Source organism: Prosopis cineraria, unplaced genomic scaffold (genome assembly GCF_029017545.1).
Source record: "Prosopis cineraria cultivar Desert tree isolate PC_DT_omini unplaced genomic scaffold, ASM2901754v1 PC5, whole genome shotgun sequence".
NCBI lineage: Eukaryota > Viridiplantae > Streptophyta > Magnoliopsida > Fabales > Fabaceae > Prosopis > Prosopis cineraria.
The window spans coordinates 39131923-39153316 of NW_026555336.1; the positions used below are offsets into that span (position 1 = coordinate 39131923).

General features: G+C 32.8%; 1 pseudogene; it reads left to right on the forward strand.

Moving 5' to 3' along the window:
• The first annotated feature begins 4430 nt into the window (after nucleotides 1-4430).
• LOC129311537 (lysine histidine transporter-like 8) lies at nucleotides 4431-8336 on the forward strand (annotated as a pseudogene).
• Nucleotides 8337-21394: the final 13058 nt, after the last annotated feature.

The window sequence follows — 21394 nt, forward strand, 5'->3', positions numbered from 1 at the left end:
GAACAGAAATTATTTTTAATTTATTTGATGTAAACTCTCTATAAATGGTGCAACACTGTGGCGATATCTAATATTTTTCCTTCATGAATCAAATTCTCTCCCACCTGTGCCTCCATTATTTCATTGATGTTGACCAAAAAAAATTTGTGTTACTAACTTGTCAAACCCAAGAAAAACCAGAACAGGAGAGAATTATTCAACATACACTTTTTGTATAAAAATAAATAAATATGTGGCTGTTTGACAACTTATTTTAAGGACAGTTCTTTATTTTTCAGTATAAAAAAATTTATTTGCTAGCATGCTTTCAAAAAATGCTTTGAAGAATAAAAAAATAAAATATTATTTTAAAAAATAAAAAAATATTTTTTAAATATTCTAGAATTATTGTTCTAGAGAATGAAGAGAAATAAAAAAATAATTATTTTTATAATTTTTTAATTCTTAAAATATGCTATAAAAAACACCAATTCTTAAAATAATAAAATAAAAATAATTTTAAACATGCCCTATATTCTTTTGTTGATTAACTGGGCGGCTGTACTTATAGGTTGAAGGTCTTTCTAGTTTTAGCCTCGTTTTTTTTTTTTTTTGGTTATATCTTTAGTCGTGACGTGTTATACCAAAAAAAAAAAAAAAGCTTGAATTGCGAGTCTTGTAATGTCTTTATTCTTTAGCAGTGTAATTTTGTTCGTGCGCTAATACTTCTTTAGCTTTGTTCATGGAGTAGACAAAGATTATTTTATTTTGATTTTATTTATAGGGTATTTTAATATTTATTATATCCATGCATCTTTACTATTTTATCCTTATTAAATGTTAAAAAAATTATTAAATGTTAAATTATTTTATTTTTAAAATATGTATATTTAATAAGAGTAAAATTAAAAATTTATTAAATTTTCAAGTAAAGTTAATGCAAGGACGGATATATGACCAACTTGGGGAGCCAAAATGTCAAATTACATGATAGTGGGGGCCTCTTGATTCTAATGAAATATATTAAAAATAATTTATAAGGAGCATGTCCAATAAATAAATGATCTGCATGTATAAGTGTAGGAACTAGGAAGTATATGTTTGAATATATGTTTGAACAGAGGTTCCTTGTGTTGACCTTTTTCTTTATGTTTTTTTTTTCTTTTCAAAGAGGTACCATTTAATTAACAATTAGTATTACATCTGATTTAGTAAAAGAACTTCATATTGACGACCAAGTACGGTAATGAAATTTAGAAGAGGAGCTGTTCATAGTTTCATGACTAAATTACATGTTTTATTTTTTTTAATTTATTAATGCGTTTGAAATTAGACCAATCGGCATACAGGAGGGAGATATTTGACTTATTTTTATCGATTTTAACTGAATTGAATTTGGAAGCATTTAAGATCGTACTAGCAGGTTCCCCGGTTCAACAATTATAATCGAGTCAAACTTTTTAGAATAAAAAAAAAAATAGACATCTTTATTTTAAATTAAAAAATCGAATATATTTTGGACTGCAATTCGAGGCATTTCCTCTTTATAGCCAGAGTGTTGGGTTTCCCTTTCCCTTTAAATTTTAACCTCAATCATTCTTTCAGTAGTTAGAATCTATTAATCTCAACCGTCGTTTCAAAGATTATTCTTATATTTTTATTTTTTATGTAAAAAGACGTAACGAGTGTATACTATGTGTTTTTTTAATTTCACTTTCTCCCTTCTGAATTATATGGAATTTTTCTGAATATTACATTTAAAAAAACTTATAAATTTTTTTATCTTTCAAAATAAGATTTTCTTAAAAATATCCTTAATTAAAGAGATTAATTGATAATTTTTTTTAATTGTGACATCCTATTAAAAAAGGACAAACATAAAAAATGTGTAATTCTAGAGGTTATTAACTAATTAGTTATTAGAAGGTGTAAATTTGTTGAAAATAATTTATAATTTTAAATGAAATGAGTGCGTGAAAACATTTAAAAAGTCAGCTAGCAGATCAACTATGGTTAGTGGATTAAATATAGTTTGAGAGCATGATTTTTGAAAAATTAAACTAGATGTTGACTATATATTAGCAATGATATTGTTGATATTTGTAATAAAATAAGGAATCATAAAATTTATTAAAAAATGGAATTTTGAATTCTGATAAATTATCATTATTATTTTAATGAATTTGAATGTGGTAATTCTAGGTAGAAAGTAGAACATTTTTTTCATTATTTCATTAGAATGAATAATGATAAGTCATCCCCTTTAATTGCCAAATATTCATACTTTCTATTATTCCAATTAAAATCAATCAAAAAGATTATAAATCAATAAAAGAAAAGTGACTCTGTTATTACAAGATACCATTTTTGTGAATGTAAATAGTTATTTGATCGGGTTGACTCATACCCTCATGTAAAGAGAGTGCAAGTTGAGGTTAATCATCAGATATATTGAAAAAGAAATAAATATATTACTTATTGTGTTAAAAAATGTAAAATAATTTTAACCGAATCTCATCCTTCAATAAAATAGTTACTTACTTTTAAATTAATTTTATCTTTTCATATTCACCGTTATCAAATACCCTATAATAAATATAAATTTATTATCAATATAGGTACTTTTAAAAAAAATTAATGATTATACTTTAAAAAATTAAAAATATTTTATATTTTTAATATTTAATATTTTAAAAAATATAAAATATTTTTTAATAAAAGAGCATAATTTCTTAGCATCTTTTGCTATCTCCATGGGTGAGGTGTGCCTGACTTGAATAATCCACCACATGATTAAAAGAAGCTCCCGGACTTGGAAAACGACGCTTTAGCTATCCGTCAAATTCGTGTCTGTAATAACAGATCCTAATTGGGTCTCTTTTCCTTTATGAACGGAAATAAAAGTAAGCTGCCTTTCATACATAACTGGAACTCGAAAATTCTAAGCATGACGCAAATCATATGTAATTCATCCGTTCATATAAACATAACGTTGGTTGGAAATGTTGAATTATTAAACGGAAAAGTACGCACCGGTTGCTTTCCCATGAAGAAGAACATTGAATTGCAATCCAAATGCCTTAATAAGTGCACACTTTTTAACTGAGAAAATTCAGTGGAGGTCATTTCGATAAAAATAATTAAAATTTACTTAACATATGTATAAGATTTTTATTAAAATTATTTTCCAAAAAAATATCTTAATAATTTACACTTGATCCATAATTCATGCACTGCAAGGTTGGAACAATCCCACTATATCGTGCGAACATTTTGGACATACGGTTATGGACGCCCTAATTGACCAGACTCAAATTCAATATGTGCGTATGTATACGTATATCCACTTATTTTAGTTTAATAATAATGATGATGACTTTGTCTTTTTCCTTTTTATGTACTTTCTCTTCTTTCACCTCTCAGGGTTGTTGGGAGTTGAACCTCTCATTCCCATAAGGCGCAAAATGCTGACCAAGACTTGTTTCCTCATAAAAATTGCTCCTCTCAGCAAAACGTTCAAAAAGGTGTTATAAAGATATCATTTCTTTTTTATTAAAAACAATCATCTTATTGACTACTGTCCTTAAATGCTTTTACAAATAATTCATTCCTTCAATTCCTTTTTTTAATGTTTGTTTCAATCAACCAGAAAAACACACTCACCACTTTTATAAATACAACAATATTATTCTCTCATTCCTAGCTATCTTTTGTAAAACCTTAAAAACCAATAAAATCTGTTTGATTTCATACAATGTTAGAATGATTTAAATTCTTTAAAATTGGGATTGGTGAATTTTTGTAAAATTTTATTTTTTAAAAAAAATAAAATAGTTTATATTTTATAAAAATAATAAAATGAGTGAAAATACTAAATAAGAAAAATTCTTTTAAATTCATCAATTCCAGAACTTCAAATGATTTAAATCCACATTAGAGATCAAACACCGAATGAATAAAACCCAAACTCTTTTAATGTTGCTTCTATGAATTTCAGTTAATTCACTACGCCCCATACTAATTATTACTAAGCTTCTTCTTTTTTTTTCCAAACTACATAGTATATCTACTTTTTTAATACAAAGTATAACTACTTTTGACCAAAAGGGTACATGTGTGTGTATCACACAAGTAATTACAGACTTAAAACTAAATTAAGTAATCACAAATTTATCGAAACAGCTAAGATCAATCAAGAATTACTATAAATTAATAATTAATAATCATAATGAGTGACAGGTAGGACAGATTAGCAGCCAATGTTGCCCGTGGTCACCCATTGCAATAAATAATGAGTATACTGTTCTCCACCAACCGATGAATCCGATTACTTTAAGGCATCAACTATTTTGTCACACTTCAATTAATAATTGGAGTCGCGTCTCCAACTATATGTATGCCCACTTGCCCTTGCATATCTGATATCTTCTTCACAAGCTAGCCCTTATATATACTCACAGGCTCACACACAAACTCAGACTTTCTCACAAGTGCAGCACACAGAGAGAGAGAGAGAGAGGAGAGAAGAAGAAGAATGGCAGAATCAAAGGAAATATGGTCTGCGCCTATAACGCCAAGAACAGCTTCCGTCATGGGGACACCTACAGTGTCATCTCCGCCACCCGTGTCCTGTCCTCCTTCTCAGTTTCACTCTCCTTCACTCTCAAGGTCCCCTCTTCTTCATCCTCAGAACGGAGAAGAAGCTCCTCCCCATCCCCATGCACGTGATCATCACGTGAGCAAGACTCCCAAGACTCCCAGGACGCCCAGAACCCCAAGGCTGTCCGTGTCCAGTCTCACGCCGAGGTTCATCACTCCCCTGGGAAGCCCCATGAGGAAGGCCTTGAGGTTCACGAAGCTTGATCCTCAGGAAGCATGGCTTCCCATCACAGAGTCCAGAAATGGGAACAAGTTTTACGCCGCTTTTCATACTCTCTGCTCTGGGATCGGTATTCAGGCGCTGGTGCTACCCGTGGCTTTCACTATTCTGGGTTGGTACGTATCATCAAGTGATCATATTCACGGTTTTGATTTTTGTTTCAACTTTGTGATTCATTATTAGTTTGTTGTTTGATGCAGGAGCTGGGGAATAATAAGCTTGACGGTGGCGTTCGTATGGCAGCTTTACACGCTGTGGTTGCTTGTTCATCTTCATGAATCTGTGGAACAAGGAGTTCGTTACAGTCGCTACCTTCAACTCGTCTTCGCCACCTTCGGTAATCATACATTGGAACTCATTCCCTTCTTCAGTACTCCTTTAATAACTAAAATCTAAAACTTTTCCCTTATACAATCTTGTCAAGAAGGGATGACACATGAATGAACAGCAGCCACTTTCATCTATTCTGTTTTGGTTTGAAGGATCTTTGTGTATTTTCTTATTTTTTATGGTTGTTGTTTAATACGACTAGAAAATCGTTTAAAATTGCAGTAACTACGGCAAATTGGTAGTGGTAAAAGCCTAGAAGTTGACTTGGGTGTGTGTTATCAATTATGATGCAGGTGAGAGACTGGGAAAACTGATGGCGTTATTTCCGATAATGTACCTCTCGGCGGGCACGTGTACGACCCTGATCATCATAGGAGGATCAACGGCCAGAACGTTCTATCAGGTGATATGTGGGGCCAATTGCACGGCCAATCCCATGACCACGGTGGAATGGTATCTTGTCTTCACCTGTGCTGCTGTGTTGCTCTCTCAGTTGCCAAACTTGAATTCCATCGCCGGCGTTTCTCTCATCGGCGCCGTCACCGCCGTCGTATACTGTACCTCCATCTGGGCCGCCTCCGTGTCCAAGGGTAGCCTTCCTGGGGTGTCGTATAACCCTGTGAGGACGGGGAATGACGTTGAGAATGCTTTTAGTGTCCTCAATGCCCTCGGCATCGTCGCCTTTGCTTTCAGGGGCCATAATCTTATCCTCGAGATCCAGGTATGTTTTATTTCTATTCCTTATAGCCGTAATTTTGTGGTTTCACTGCGAAATCTGTGGTTCTTGCTAATCGCTTAGGTATCAATTTCGAGTTAATTTTCTGGCTAAATTGTTTGACAATTAGATTCTAGGCTAGTAAAATCTTTAAAACTTGATAACGAAGATTTTTAGTTGTACTAAAAGAATTATTTGCACTTGATTTATGTGGGGAGTACAAGTTGTATGATTCAATGGATTGAGTGACTGAGTAGTTGCTGTTATTGAAGGCATCAGAGGATTCATAAATAAAGAGACAATGAAATAAAGATGGGCTTTGACAATAGAACAGGATAAAGCTTTGAAAGTTACAAGTTGAGAAATTTCACCATCGATGACTTTCTTCCTTCTGTCCTCTAAGTCACAAGTGGATTAGTCCACAATAACTGCACAATAGGAAGAAAAAGCAGGGCTGTTCTGACTGTAGTGCATTTTATCTCAACAAGGGAGAGATATTTTAGGATGACATCTCAGATAGAATTGAAATTTTATCACACCAAAGAGAACATTGAAAGGTGTGGATGGCGTGAATCTCTCCTGGCACCACTAACTGTTTCAGAATAGTAGTATAATTTATAAATTAAAGTTGTTCTCTGTTTACTTTTTTATTCTAAGCTGCCCTGGGATTTTCTTTTGGAATCTTAAATGTTTGAAAGTTCTATACTTTTAATTAAATAGCCAATACCTCTTTCAAACTTGCCCACCAACTTAGTTTGCAAGTCTTTGTTCCATATTTGTAGGCTACAATGCCCTCAAGCGAGAAACATCCTTCTCATGTGCCCATGTGGAAAGGAGTCAAGGTTGCTTACACCATCATAGCTGCATGTCTCTTCCCCTTGGCCATTGGTGGCTATTGGGCCTATGGTCAGCAGGTAATATAATCATCCTCACTTCCAAACACCACAATTCATGATAAAATAATGAATAGAAAATTCACTTCGAAAGCCATATTGATTATCAAATAATAATTATTTTAAAGAACTTTTAAAGGGTTTATATTATCACTTGTGTATCTCAAAGTTACGATTAATTTTTCCCAAAACTATTGTTTCATACTCCTTAAAATTACCAAGCATCCAGAGCTCTTCCAAAGCTTTTACTTTGAAAATAATCGCTAGTAGTAACTTGCAAAAACTTTGGTCTTTTAAAAGAACTTTGACTTTTGAATTTAAAAAAAAAAAATCATTACTTTATACGATTACTTGAGAAAAAAGAAATAAATTAACTATTTGATCCTTCGCCTATATATTGTAGTGGATAAACTATTGGTGACATGTGTGAAATCGTTTTTAAAATTAACAAAATCTTCACCACTTGCTCCTTTCGCGTTCGTAAGTTACTTCACAATGAGATCGATATGTATATGAGGATTTGAACTAAATGAGTCCAATCGTCTGGGGAACAAGTGTGTGATTTCAATTCTTTGTGATCCACTGCCATGCTAATATGCATAATTGACTGAAACTCTTACAGATTCCAGCAAATGGTGGAATGCTGACAGCTCTATACCTATTTGTGGTGGTGAACGGGCTGTGCTCATTCCAAATCTATGGCATGCCGATTTTTGACGACATGGAATCACAATACACGAAAAGAATGAAGAAGCCATGCCCGTGGTGGCTCCGGTCAGTTTTCAGGGTGTTTTGTGGGTGTGCCTGTGGCTTCTTTATTGGGGTGGCGATTCCATTTTTGTCAAGCTTGGCGGGTCTGGTAGGAGGAGTGGCTCTGCCAGTGACATTGGCGTACCCATGCTTCATGTGGCTCAAGCATAAGAAACCAAAGAAGTACAGTGCCATGTGGTGTCTCAATTGGTTCTTGGGAACATTGGGGATGGCTCTCAGTGGCATTTTTGTTGCTGCTAGTATCTATGTTATCGTAGATACTGGAATTCATGTGAGCTTTTTCAATCCACATTAATCTTGATGAAAGCAAATGCACTGTGGGCGAATAATATAGGGAAAATTAGAAAGTGGGTTGATGAGATTTTATTTTTTAAAAAAAAATATTCGAAATTTTCTGTAACTTTTAGTTATATGCTGAATTGTGAAAAGGAAACAGAGTGTATAAAGAAGCTTTATTTTGACTTGTAAAATATGCCGGCGTATATAGGGCGTGCATCAGTTAGTTTGTTGCCCAATTAATCAAAACTGATGAATTAAGTTAGTAGAGTCAGGAATATAAGTTGAGTTATATGAGTCAGTACGGGCGTTAGGTCTGATTGGAAAAATTGGCTGGAAAAAAAAAAGCAGATCTTTTATGACTTGGACTGGATAACACATGACTTAAGCAAGCTAATTCTAATTGGATCCAGTAAAAGAAGCATAAACATGGAATAAAAGGAGAATTGAATCGAGTATTCAAATAAAATTAGAAAGATGCAATAGAGATTTATTTCATGATATTATTTAAGAGATTTGAATGGATTTGGATTGAGTGTTTCTTAATTTTGATTGCAATAAGAGTATCCAAACCATTGATTTAATAAAGAGCATAAATTTTGTCACATGAGTAAAGTCACTTAATGACTTTAGTTGTCATAGTCATGGGATCTAAATCCATGCAGTAGATTGAAATACAATATGCATTGACTACCAAGAATGAAAAATGAAGAGACAAGAGTTAAGGTTTAACTTGTTTCATAGAAAGGAAATACATGCGTCAGTTGTAAAGGTTCCATTCGGTATACGCTGAAACTTTAATAATTTCTTTCTTTTCTTTTTTTTTTCAACACTTGGAGGCCTCTTTGAAGGGGTTTCATAGGTATTACTGGCAAAGCATGATCAATTACGTTGTTGCATACTTTAAGACTAGAACACGTGACCCCAAGTTAAGGTGTCTGAGTCCCTAACCATTTGGTTAAGTGTTCATTGATAAAACTTTGATAATTGATGAAATTGGAAATGGAAATAAAATTCATCCTTTTATTTGTTTGGTTTGTATGAATTGGGCTTCCATATTAAATTGAATTTCATTGAAGTGGATTGAATTAGAGGATGATGATTAATTATACTTTTATATGAGTAAGAGGAGATATAATTCCCAATATCTGAGGAATCACCTACATATGATCATTTAAAAAAAAAAAAATAGCATCATAGTGGTGATTTTTTCACCGCGGATTTAACAACCCTCATATGGAACAATGCGCACATGTGCGAACTTCTTTGGTATAATGCCTTTCTTTATTCTAGTTTTTATCACATTATAGAGCCTATTATATCAATTATAATTCAAGAGCAGCCAAAAATATCAAATTTTGCAGTGAACAATATCCCAAAAAAAAAAAAAATCAAGACCAGATCTTGCCTTCCGCATTTTCTCCATCTTTGCACGTGAAGAATCAAGACAATAAATATTTTAGTGTCCACGGCTTAAACACGTGTAAGCATCTGCACTTTTGTCGTATTTACATACATTTACTCATGCGTAATTTAATTTTTGAGTAAAGCTACAAATTTAGTTATCAACTAATTTATATTATGAAGTAGTGTAAAATAAATTTTTAATTTTAAAAAACGAAACATCCTACCTCTGTTGATTTCACTCGATGGACGTTAAATGAAACTCATAAAATTTGATTGAAAATAACATGTGGCACTTCACTTCAACACGTGTAAAAGTAAATTTAATTACTAACTGTTTTTTAAGAAATACTAGATAGTAGGGTTGTGTAAAAGTCTGATTGTCCAGTCCTACCCAAACAAGTTTGGCCAGTCCTGTCCAATAAAAAAATTGGTTTAAAGGACTAAAGAGACAAAAAAAATACTAACTTCTTGAGTTGGATCAGATATGAGACCAAGCTCTCAGAACATTTGGTATGGTCTAGTCCTATGAAATTATGTTAATATAATTTTAATTATTTTTAATATATTTAAATAGTTTAAAGTTTGAACACAACATTTTCTTCATCTACATTTCACCCTTCTGTTTAATATAATTTTAATTTAGTTTGCTGTAAACTATTATTGTAATGTATTTCCTCCAGTTTATTTATAAAATATCTTTTAAAAATAATATTTGATCGAAAATATATGATACCTTATAATAATTAAACCACTTTTTTAATCTTATCTCTTTTTGATTATCATAAAGGTATTTAATATAATTGTGTTATTATTTAAAGCTAATGGTAAAAATAAAAGTATCTCTTACTTTTTTTATGATATCAAGAAAAAACTAAATTTTCTTAATATGCTTGAAACAATTGACAGTGTCTTATAATAAAAATTGGAGAGAGCATATTAGACATGTTTATGAAGTTTGTTGAATGTTGTTGTTGTTGTTGAAGTTATAAATTTAAAGTATTTAAATTGTAATTGAAATATTTTTTTGTTGTTATGTTGTTAGATATTGTTATGAATTTTTTATGATTATAAATATTTTTATTATCTTAATTGTTACCTTTCACATAGGTAAAATAAAAAAAAAAGATAAGCGAGTATTGAACTATCGGGACTAGTTTTCTAATCCTATGGACCAAGCATGATTCTATTAACCTTCAGTTTATGACTGGACCAGATCAGACTACGAGTTGCTTAATCTAATCATTTTCATGAAAGAGACCAAACTTTGGGTTAGACTAAAGTCTAATCTTGTCTAGTCCTTTGTGCAACCCTATTGGGCAGCCTCTACTATAAAAACAAATCATTCATAACCTTATCATTAATTTTGACCAAACGTCATTTATTTTTAAACTTATAGGACCTAAAACGCATCAATCTCTCCAAATCTTCTTTCATTTGTTCTTAGTCTCAGCTTGAGCAAAAGAGACTCAGAATTTTTATCTGAAAACATTTACAAGGATGACACCAACAAAATAGAAGAAGACTGAGTTTTGTTTAAATCTTTATGACAATTCAAGCAAAGTAGTAGTTTGAATTGTGATGGTACCATGCATGAAAAAAGCTTGATTCAATTACTTTATTTTCTATAAAAATAATTTATGACTAAATTAAGTTTGAATCAAGCTTCTTTTAAGCTTAGTAGCCTCACATTTCAAATCACTACTTCCCTTACATTGTTGCAAAGGTTTAAACAAAACATTGTCTTCTTCCTCTTCTTCTTTTGCTTCATTAGAATTGTTTTCATGAATGTCTTTAAATAAAAACTCTTTGAACTATTCTTCTCGAACAGAAACTGAGAATAAAAGCAAGAAGATTGAAAAGATTGACGCGTTATGAGTTTTGTAAGTTTGAAAATAAATCATGTTTGATCAAAATTATTAGAAAAGTATTGGATGGTTTATTTTTTATAGTAGAGGTTACCAAGTACTTCTTAAAGATAGTTTATTATTAGGTTTGCACTTTTATTTGCTGAGGTGGAGTGTCATGTATCATTTCAATCAAAAATTCATGGGCCCCACATGAAAGTTAACATCCGTTAAATAAAATTAATAAAATTTACTAGATACTTCATTTTTAAATTTAAAAATTTATTTAGACCACCTCATAATATAAGCTATCAAGTGCTTCTAGAGAAAAGTTGGTGACTAAATTTGCACTTTTACCCTTATTTTTTTTAGTCCTATCATGAGAGTATTCTTGGCTCATTAATTAGATTGTGCATTAAGGAGATTGAGTTTCTTTTTTTATCATAGGTAAAGTTGTCAAACTCAAAATTTAACTAACCTTGTAATAGGAATGTGAATTCAAACCGTAAGTCATAAAAATTTACCTTTATTAATAAATAATTATTAAAATATATGATTAAATAATTAAATATAAAATATGACTATAATTTGAGCCAAATTTATGTCAAAATATGAATCATTGAAATTAAATCTATCTACATTAATATTATCATACTCAACATAGAAATTTCAAAGTATGGCAACTTAGGGCTTGTTTGTTTTCTGTTTTTTAAAAACTATTTTTTGTTTTTGAAAACAGAAATATTTAAAAAATTATTTGGATAAGTATTTTTTATTTAGTTGTTTCTAAAACTGTTTTCATTTAAAAAAAAATAGAAACAACTTTAACTTATTTTCATTTTATTTTTCTTGTTTTTAAAATATAATACATTTGGTTATTAGAAAATTATAACTACTTAACTAATTTTTTATTAGTATTCCCCACTATTAACTGCTTACAATCATCACTGGCGTCCATTTTTAATTCTAAGGCCATTTTTAATTGACATAAACCAAACAATTTTTATTTTAGTTGTTTAAATAAGTTTAAAAACTATATTACAAAATAAGTTTTAAAAATAAAAATGCGAACAATAAATTAGACAGGCCTTAGTTTTGGTATTTCTTGTTTTTTAATTAATATTAATTGTTTGGCCTTGTGTGAGGTTTATTTGTTGTTTGACTAGGTATTACAATTGTAACACACCAAATTTTTTTTTTAAATAATTTAACTCAACCATAGTTGGGTTACAGCCACCCAACACATTTTTATATCAATAATTTCAATATAAAATATTTTATAATTGGCTTCAACTCACACACTATAACATTTCAGATAAATTTTTACCTCCCACATGCCATTAGGCTAAATCACATTTGTCCATCCTTATACTCCCAACAAGTAAACTAAATCACATTTGTCCATCCTTATACTCCCAACAAGTAAAATAAGCAATTTAATCAATTTTCAACACAAGCCAGTTATTTGACCTTATAATCATGCCATTTTAACCAATCCAAAGTAAACCAAATATTAAAATTACAGTCATCCAAATTGTACCAAAAATAGAAATAGTTTGAAAGGCATGATTACATTTATATATTCATATAATTGACAATAAACAAAAAGCCCTAATATTGGCAATATAACACATTATAAATCATAAATTAAATACCCAAAAGAGACAGTGGATCTATACCACTAAGCCTCTGGGACTCCTCCACGTGTCACTCGTGGCTCTTCTCCTGAAAATTGTTAACCACATAATGAGACTCAAAAGTCCCAGTAACCAAAGCCAATTTATGATAGTGTATACAAACAGTTAAGTGTGTGCTTACTAAGTGAGAATTAAAAATAATATAATTCCAACAAATATAAGAAATATTATAATAACACAAACAACCATCCTTATATCCCTCCATTAACCTCGAGCCGTAGCCCTCACTCGGTACTAAATTACCCGGCCAAAGGTAGATTAGCCCGAGCCCTTACAAACCACCTATTGAGCTCCAATAGGGGCGTACCACGTGGCACATAAATACAACAATAATAGCAAGTCTCCCAACACCTCCCACAATAATCAAACAAATTCATAATAATATTGCACAATTATACAATATTACAAAATTCATAATTTTCTCAATAATCACCCAATTAACATGAAGTAACACTAATCACAAATTAAAAGCATGGTTACCTTGTGGCTTTTTCAATAAATTATTCCTTAAAATTTCTCTCTCACCACAATCTTCACCAGTAATACAATCTACAAATAACATATTATTTATAAATATTAGTTTCAATTTTTGAAACTAATAAAATAATTCTAATAATAGAATTAAAAATATAACATAATTCCTAATCTCAATCTTATACAAATCTATAGTTAATACTATTAAGTAAATTTTTAACTCCTCTTTTAATTATCAATAAACATTAATAATCTAAAAATCAATTTAAACTAATTTCTATTATCAAAATTTTCTTTTTATTTTATAAATTCGTACCTAAAATACCCAAAAATTAAAAATTAAGTCTCTAGCTTAGAATCATAATCCTATAACCATAATAATTCATTTCTCATCCCAAATAATCATCTAAACCTCAATAAATCAACATATATTTTTCAGATCTAGTTTAGAATTTGATCCATAAGCCACAAATTCAAAGATCATTAACAAATTTATACTCTATAACATTTATTATACTACTGACAACCTCAAAAACCATATTTATATTCAACATAAATTCATCCCTCTTTCAGATCTTAAATTTTACCACTACAAACTCAGAAACTAAAGAAGAAGGATGACTAAGAAAAATTTTTAGAACACTTACTTAGTCTTGAAAAGCTTAAAATCACACCCTAAATATCCTATTAAAAACTCTTACCTTAAAACCCAGCACCGGTGAATTTGGCTCACAGATGCTCTCTCTGCCGAGCTCACGCACGAAAGAAGGAATGAAAATGAAGGAACAGGTGAGTTTTTTATAAAATTCAGTGGGTCCCACATTTTTTTTAATTATTTTCTTTCTCTCTTCTTCTTCTTTTCTTTTTATTATTATTTATTATTGTTACTGTTGAGGCGGCGGACGAAGCAAATTCGCTTTCTTCTTCTTCTTCCTTCTTTTCCTTTCTTTCTTTTTATTATTATATATAATAATAATTTTTAATAATATTTTATTTTTTTATTTTTTTTATTTTTTTTTTCATACCTTTTTTTTTTATAAATAATAATTTAATAATAATTTTCAAAATTTTATTATTAACCCCAAATTAACTATTAAAATTTAAATTGGGATGTTACAATTCTCCCCTCCTTTTAGAAATTTTGTCCTCAAAATTTAAAATTAATAACTATTAACTACTCACTTAATCAAAAAGACGAGGATAATCACGTCGCATACTGTCCTCGGTCTCCCACGTAACATCACCTGGAGTTGTGCTCTTCCAGATTACTTTAACCAATCTAATGGTCTTGTTTCTTAATTGCTTGTCCTTATAATCCACAATCCTTTCTGGTTCAGCTCTGAATGTCAAATTCTCCCTGAGTTCAATTTCCTCGGGTTCAATTATATGGGAAGGATCTGGTTGATACTTTTTCAGTTGTGACACATGGAATACGTTGTGTATTCCAGCAATTTGGGGTGGTAATGCTACTTGGTACGCTACTGGTCCAACTCGTTTTAAGATCTCAAAAGGCCCCATAAACCTTGGTGTCAACTTCTTAGCCTTAATAGCTCTTCCAACACCAGTTACTGGAGAGATTTTCAAAAATACATGGTCACCTACTTCAAACTCAAGCGGTCTTCTCCTCTTATCCGCATAACTCTTTTGTCTACTTTGAGCTGTGAGTAATTTTTGCTTGATTAAAGCAATCTTTTGGGTAGTCTCATCAACAATGTCTGGCCCCAAAACAGTTCTCTCACTTAATTCTGTCCAACACAGTGGCGATCTACATTTTCTTCCATACAATGCCTCATAAGGTGCCATCTGAATGCTAGAATGAAAACTATTATTGTAGGCAAATTCAGCTAATGGTAAGTGACTATCCCAATTACCTCTAAGCTCAATGGCACAAGCTCTTAACATGTCTTCAAGAGTTTGTATGGTTCGTTCCGTTTGCCCATCGGTCTGGGGGTGGTAAGCGGTGCTAAAACTCAGACGAGTACCCATGGCTTCCTGTAATGACTTCCAAAAGTTTGATGTGAATCTCGGATCACGATCAGATACAATATTTGTCGGCACTCCATGCAATCTCACCACTTCTCTTATGTAGATTTCAGTTAATTTTTCGAGAGAATACTTGATATTAGTAGCAAGAAAATGAGCTGATTTGGTGAGTCGATCTACGATTACCCATATAGTGTCATGACCAGAAGATGTTCTAGGCAATCCTGTAATGAAGTCCATAGAAATGCTGTCCCATTTCCACTCTGGAATATCAAGAGACTGTAGCATCCCGGCTGGTTTCTGATGCTCAATTTTGACTTTCTGACAAGTCAAACAACGAGTTACATGTTCAGTTACATCTCTCTTCATCCTTGGCCACCACCAACCACGTCTTAAGTCATGATACATCTTAGTTGCTCCTGGGTGAATGGTATATTTACTCTGATGAGCCTCCTCAAGTAAGATATTTTTCAATCGAGTATCATTAGGCACACACACTCTACCTTTATATCTTACGACATCATCATCGGTCACATCAAAATGTTCAGCCTTTCCAGCCCCAATCTCTACCCTAATCTTATTCAAATAATCGTCCTTCTGCTGCGAAATTCTGATTTCTTTCCAAAAATTATTCTCAAATTCAGTAATATGTAGAGCAGCCAAACGATTTTCGACTACTTCTACATTTACTGCATGAAAACTACTCCATAATTCATGTTCTCTGACCATCATGTGAGCAGTATGTACAAGCTTCCTGCTCAGAGCGTCGCGACTACGTTAGCTTTCCCTGGATGATACTTCAACTCAAAGTCATAATCCTTCAAAAACTCAATCCATCTGCGCTGTCTCATGTTGAGCTCCTTTTGATCAAACAAATATTTTAAACTTTTATGATCACTGAAGACTCAAAAGAAGAACCATAAAGATAGTGCCTCCAAATCTTCAAGGCAAATACCACAGCAGCAAGCTCCAAGTCATGAGTAGGGTAATTTTCCTCATGAGGTCTCAACTGTCGAGAGGCATAAGCCACTACTCGATCCTCCTGCATCAATACACAACCTAAACCTTTCTTAGAAGCATCAGTATACAAGGTATAAGGAGCAGTTGGAACAGGTAAGGTGAGCACCGGTGTGGTGGTCAACCTCTTTTTCAGCTCCTGGAAGGCAACTTCACACTCGTTCGTCCAAATAAATGGAGCATCTTTCCTGGTCAACTTAGTCAAGGGCATTGCAATTTGTGAAAAACCCTTAATGAAACGACGATAGTAGCCTGCAAGACCCAAGAAACTCCTAATCTCTGTCACACTTCGAGGTTGCTCCCATTTCATCACTGCATCTATCTTACTAGGGTCCACTGCTACCCCTTCTTCTGAAACAACATGGCCTAAGAATTTAACTTCTTTAAGCCAAAAATCACATTTGCTCAACTTGGCATAGAGCTTGTGCTCTCTTAATATCTCCAAAACAATTTTAAGATGTCTAGCATGGTCCACCTCATCTCGAGAATAAATAAGTATGTCATCAATAAAGACTACAACAAATTCATCGAGATAAGGCCTGAAGATTCGATTCATATAATCCATGAAGACAGCTGGGGCATTTGTTAACCCAAACGGCATCACTAGGAACTCATAGTGCCCATATCTAGTCCTAAAAGCAGTTTTAGGGATATCCTCTGCTCTAACCCTCAATTGATGATACCCTGATCTTAGATCAATCTTAGAAAACACCGCTGAATTGACTAATTGGTCTAACAAATCATCAATTCGAGGTAAGGGGTACTTGTTCTTGATGGTTACCTTATTCAATTGTCTATAATCAATACACAATCTAAGGCTTCCATCTTTCTTTTACAAACAGTACCGGTGACCCCCATGGTGATACACTCGGTCTGATAAACCCCTTCTCTAACAACTCTTCAATTTGTCTCTTCAACTCAGCTAACTCCGATGGAGACATCCTATAGGGTGCCTTAGAAATAGGCCCCGTACCAGGTACGAGTTCAATCGAGAACTCAACCTCTCGTTCTGGAGGCAAACCGATCACTTCAGTAGGAAAGACGTCAGGGAATTCTCTCACTACTGGAATCTGATCTACACCTTCTTCAATCTCTGCCTTGATTGAGAAGAAAATCATAAAAGCTTGACAGCCCTTTCTTATACACTGTTCTACTTGAGCTGCAGACAACAACATAGGACTTTGGGACTCTACAGGGGTTACAGTAAGAGCTGAGAGTGACACACTCTTTTTCTGACAATTAAGTACAGCTCCATTTGCAGACAACCAATCCATCCCCACAATAACATCAATCCCAGACAAAGACAAACAAATGAGGTCTATGGTGGTCTTTCGACCCTCATACTCAACCTCTACATTTAGACATGCCTTAGCAGTCCTTACAGTCAAACCAGCAGGAGTAGAAATCTTCACATCAAAAGGTAAGGTACACACAGGCAATTTACATCTTTTCATACATTCATCAGACACAAAAGAGTGTGTAGCACCCGAATCAAACAAAGCACAAACATCATTATCAAGGATTCGGATTATACCTCGGATAGCATTAGGGTTGTAGCAGCCTCTGGCCCAGAGAGGGCATACACTCGTGCTGGTACTGTAGGTCTCTGATCATTACCCCTATTTTGGTTTTGATAGCAGAATCTAGCAATATGACCAGGCTTCTGACAGATGTAACAAACCCAACAATCACCAGAATGAAACTTCCCACACTTACTGCATGCTTGATTACTAGCAGCACTAGGAGTAGGATTAAAGGTAGCTGGGCTCCTATAGGACCCTTGACTTCCACTCTGATTCCCTCTGTAGCTCTGGCCCTTATGATAGTAGCCCTTCTTCTTCTGATTTCTAAAGCCTCCAAAGATTTGACTGCTCCTCTTCTCTACTCCACCAATGGGTCTGGTGTGGATAGGGGGCTTCCCATGAGGTTCTTTCCTCCTCTCTCTATCAGCTTCTAATCTAGCCTCTCTCTTCCTCCGAGAAACTATTCGAAGCTTATTGCACATCTCACTGAATGTCTTGATCTCAAAAGGGGCTAACTGTTCCCTTAGATCAGGCCTCGCCTTCTCTAGTAATCGTTCAGCCATCCACTCCGTGTCTTCATGTTTCTGGAGGTAAGTAGAGTATTTAGATAATTCTGAGAATTGTTCAATAAATTCATCCTCATCTAATCACCCTGGCGGAATGCATGAAACTCAGCCTCCTTTTCTGCTCTCAGTGCAGTAGGAAAATAATTCTCGAACAATATGGCTTTAAAATCTTCCCAAGTAAGAGAGGAATCATCCTTCGGTCCTGATGTTTCCCACCATTTCTTAGCACTCTTCTGTAGTAGGAATATTGCCAGCTGCACCTTTTGATTAGAAGTGCACACAACCATACGAAAAATACTCTCCAATTGATCTATCCATTCTTCAACCACCGCTGGCTTAAGATTTCCATCGAAAGTAGGAGGATTAAACTTACGAAAAGTACTCCAGATCTTTGTGATCGTGGATGTCTGTTGGTCAGAGTGGAGACTCACATTCTTCGGACTAGTCTCATGGTGAGAATAGGAAGGTAAGCCTTCATCAGCAGATTGGCTCGCATTGAATACCTTGGTATGGCTTCCTTCTTGTTGGCCATTTCCCTCTCGGTTGTCATTCTCCTTATATTGTCTTAAAGCGGCCAATTCTTCTTCTTGTCTCTTCATGCGGTCACTAAGATTATATAGTAGATCCATCATTTGCCTCATGGTTGGCTCATCCTGCCTTAGTTGTGACTGTATGGGCTCGCCCTGCCCAATTTGTTGCTGTGTGGGCTCCGGTTGTGGCAGTGAAGGTATGTCATTTCCTATTGGCTCTATAGAATCACCGACAATTTCGCCACCTCTCCTAGTTTTGGACACCATCTCTCCCCTCCTAAAGGATGGAAGTCACATAATTAAGTTAACACTAATCTCAAGACAAGAAAAATAATGGAGAAGTATTATGATTTAATAATGTATATTGCCAATAAACTAGGTTAATGTATAACAATTTCATAATTTATAAGAATTGAAACATGTAGCTCTGATACCAAAATTTGTAACACACCAAATTTTTTTTTTAAATAATTTAACTCAACCATAGTTGGGTTACAGCCACCCAACACATTTTATATCAATAATTTCATATAAAATATTTATAATTGGCTTCAACTCACACACTATAACATTTCAGATAAATTTTTACCTCCCACATGCCATTAGGCTAAATCACATTTGTCCATCCTTATACTCCCAACAAGTAAACTAAATCACATTTGTCCATCCTTATACTCCCAACAAGTAAAATAAGCAATTTAATCAATTTTCAACACAAGCCAGTTATTTGGCCTTATAATCATGCCATTTTAACCAATCCAAAGTAAACCAAATATTAAAATTACAGTCATCCAAATTGTACCAAAAATAGAAATAGTTTGAAAGGCATGATTACATTTATATATTCATATAATTGACAATAAACAAAAAGCCCTAATATTGGCAATATAACACATTATAAATCATAAATTAAATACCCAAAAGAGACAGTGGATCTATACCACTAAGCCTCTGGGACTCCTCCACGTGTCACTCGTGGCTCTTCTCCTGAAAATTGTTAACCACATAATGAGACTCAAAAGTCCCAGTAACCAAAGCCAATTTATGATAGTGTATACAAACAGTTAAGTGTGTGCTTACTAAGTGAGAATTAAAAATAATATAATTCCAACAAATATAAGAAATATTATAATAAACACAAACAACCATCCTTATATCCCTCCATTAACCTCGAGCCGTAGCCCTCACTCGGTACTAAATTACCCGGCCAAAGGTAGATTAGCCCGAGCCCTTACAAACCACCTATTGAGCTCCAATAGGGGCGTACCACGTGGCACATAAATACAACAATAATAGCAAGTCTCCCAACACCTCCCACAATAATCAAACAAATTCATAATAATATTGCACAATTATACAATATTACAAAATTCATAATTTTCTCAATAAACCCAATTAACATGAAGTAACACTAATCACAAATTAAAAGCATGGTTACCTTGTGGCTTTTTCAATAAATTATTCCTTAAAATTTCTCTCTCCACAATCTTCACCAGTAATACAATCTACAAATAACATATTATTTATAAATATTAGTTTCAATTTTTGAAACTAATAAAATAATTCTAATAATAGAATTAAAAATATAACATAATTCCTAATCTCAATCTTAATACAAATCTATAGTTAATACTATTAAGTAAATTTTTAACTCCTCTTTTAATTATCAATAAACATTAATAATCTAAAAATCAAATTCTAAACTAATTTCTATTATCAAAATTTTCTTTTTATTTATAAATTCGTACCTAAAATACCCAAAAATTAAAAATTAAGTCTCTAGCTTAGAATCATAATCCTATAACCATAATAATTCATTTCTCATCCCAAATAATCATCTAAACCTCAATAAATCAACATATATTTTCAGATCTAGTTTAGAATTTGATCCATAAGCCACAATTCAAAGATCATAACAAATTTATACTCTATAACATTTATTATACTACTGACAACCTCAAAAACCATATTTATTCAACATAAATTCATCCCTCTTTCAGATCTTAAATTTTCTACCACTACAAACTCAGAAACTAAAGAAGAAGGATGACTAAGAAAAATTTTTAGAACACTTACTTAGTCTTGAAAAGCTTAAAATCACACCCTAAATATCCTATTAAAAACTCTTACCTTAAAACCCACCCGGTGATTTGGCTCACAGATGCTCTCTCTGCCGAAGCTCACGCACGAAAGAGGAATGAAGAAATGAAGGAACAGGTGAGTTTTTATAAAAATTCAGTGGGTCCCACATTTTTTTTAATTATTTTCTCTCTCTTCTCTCTTTTCTTTTTATTATTATTTTATTATTGTTACTGTTGAGGCGGCGGACGAAGCAAATTCGCTTTCTTCTTCTTCTTCCTTTCTTTCCTTTCTTTTCTTTTTAATTAATAATATAATAATATTTAATAATATTTTATTTTTTTTATTTTTTTTTATATTTTTTTTTTTATACCTTTTTTTTTATAATAATAATTTAATAATACTTTTTCAAAATTTTTATTAACCCAAAT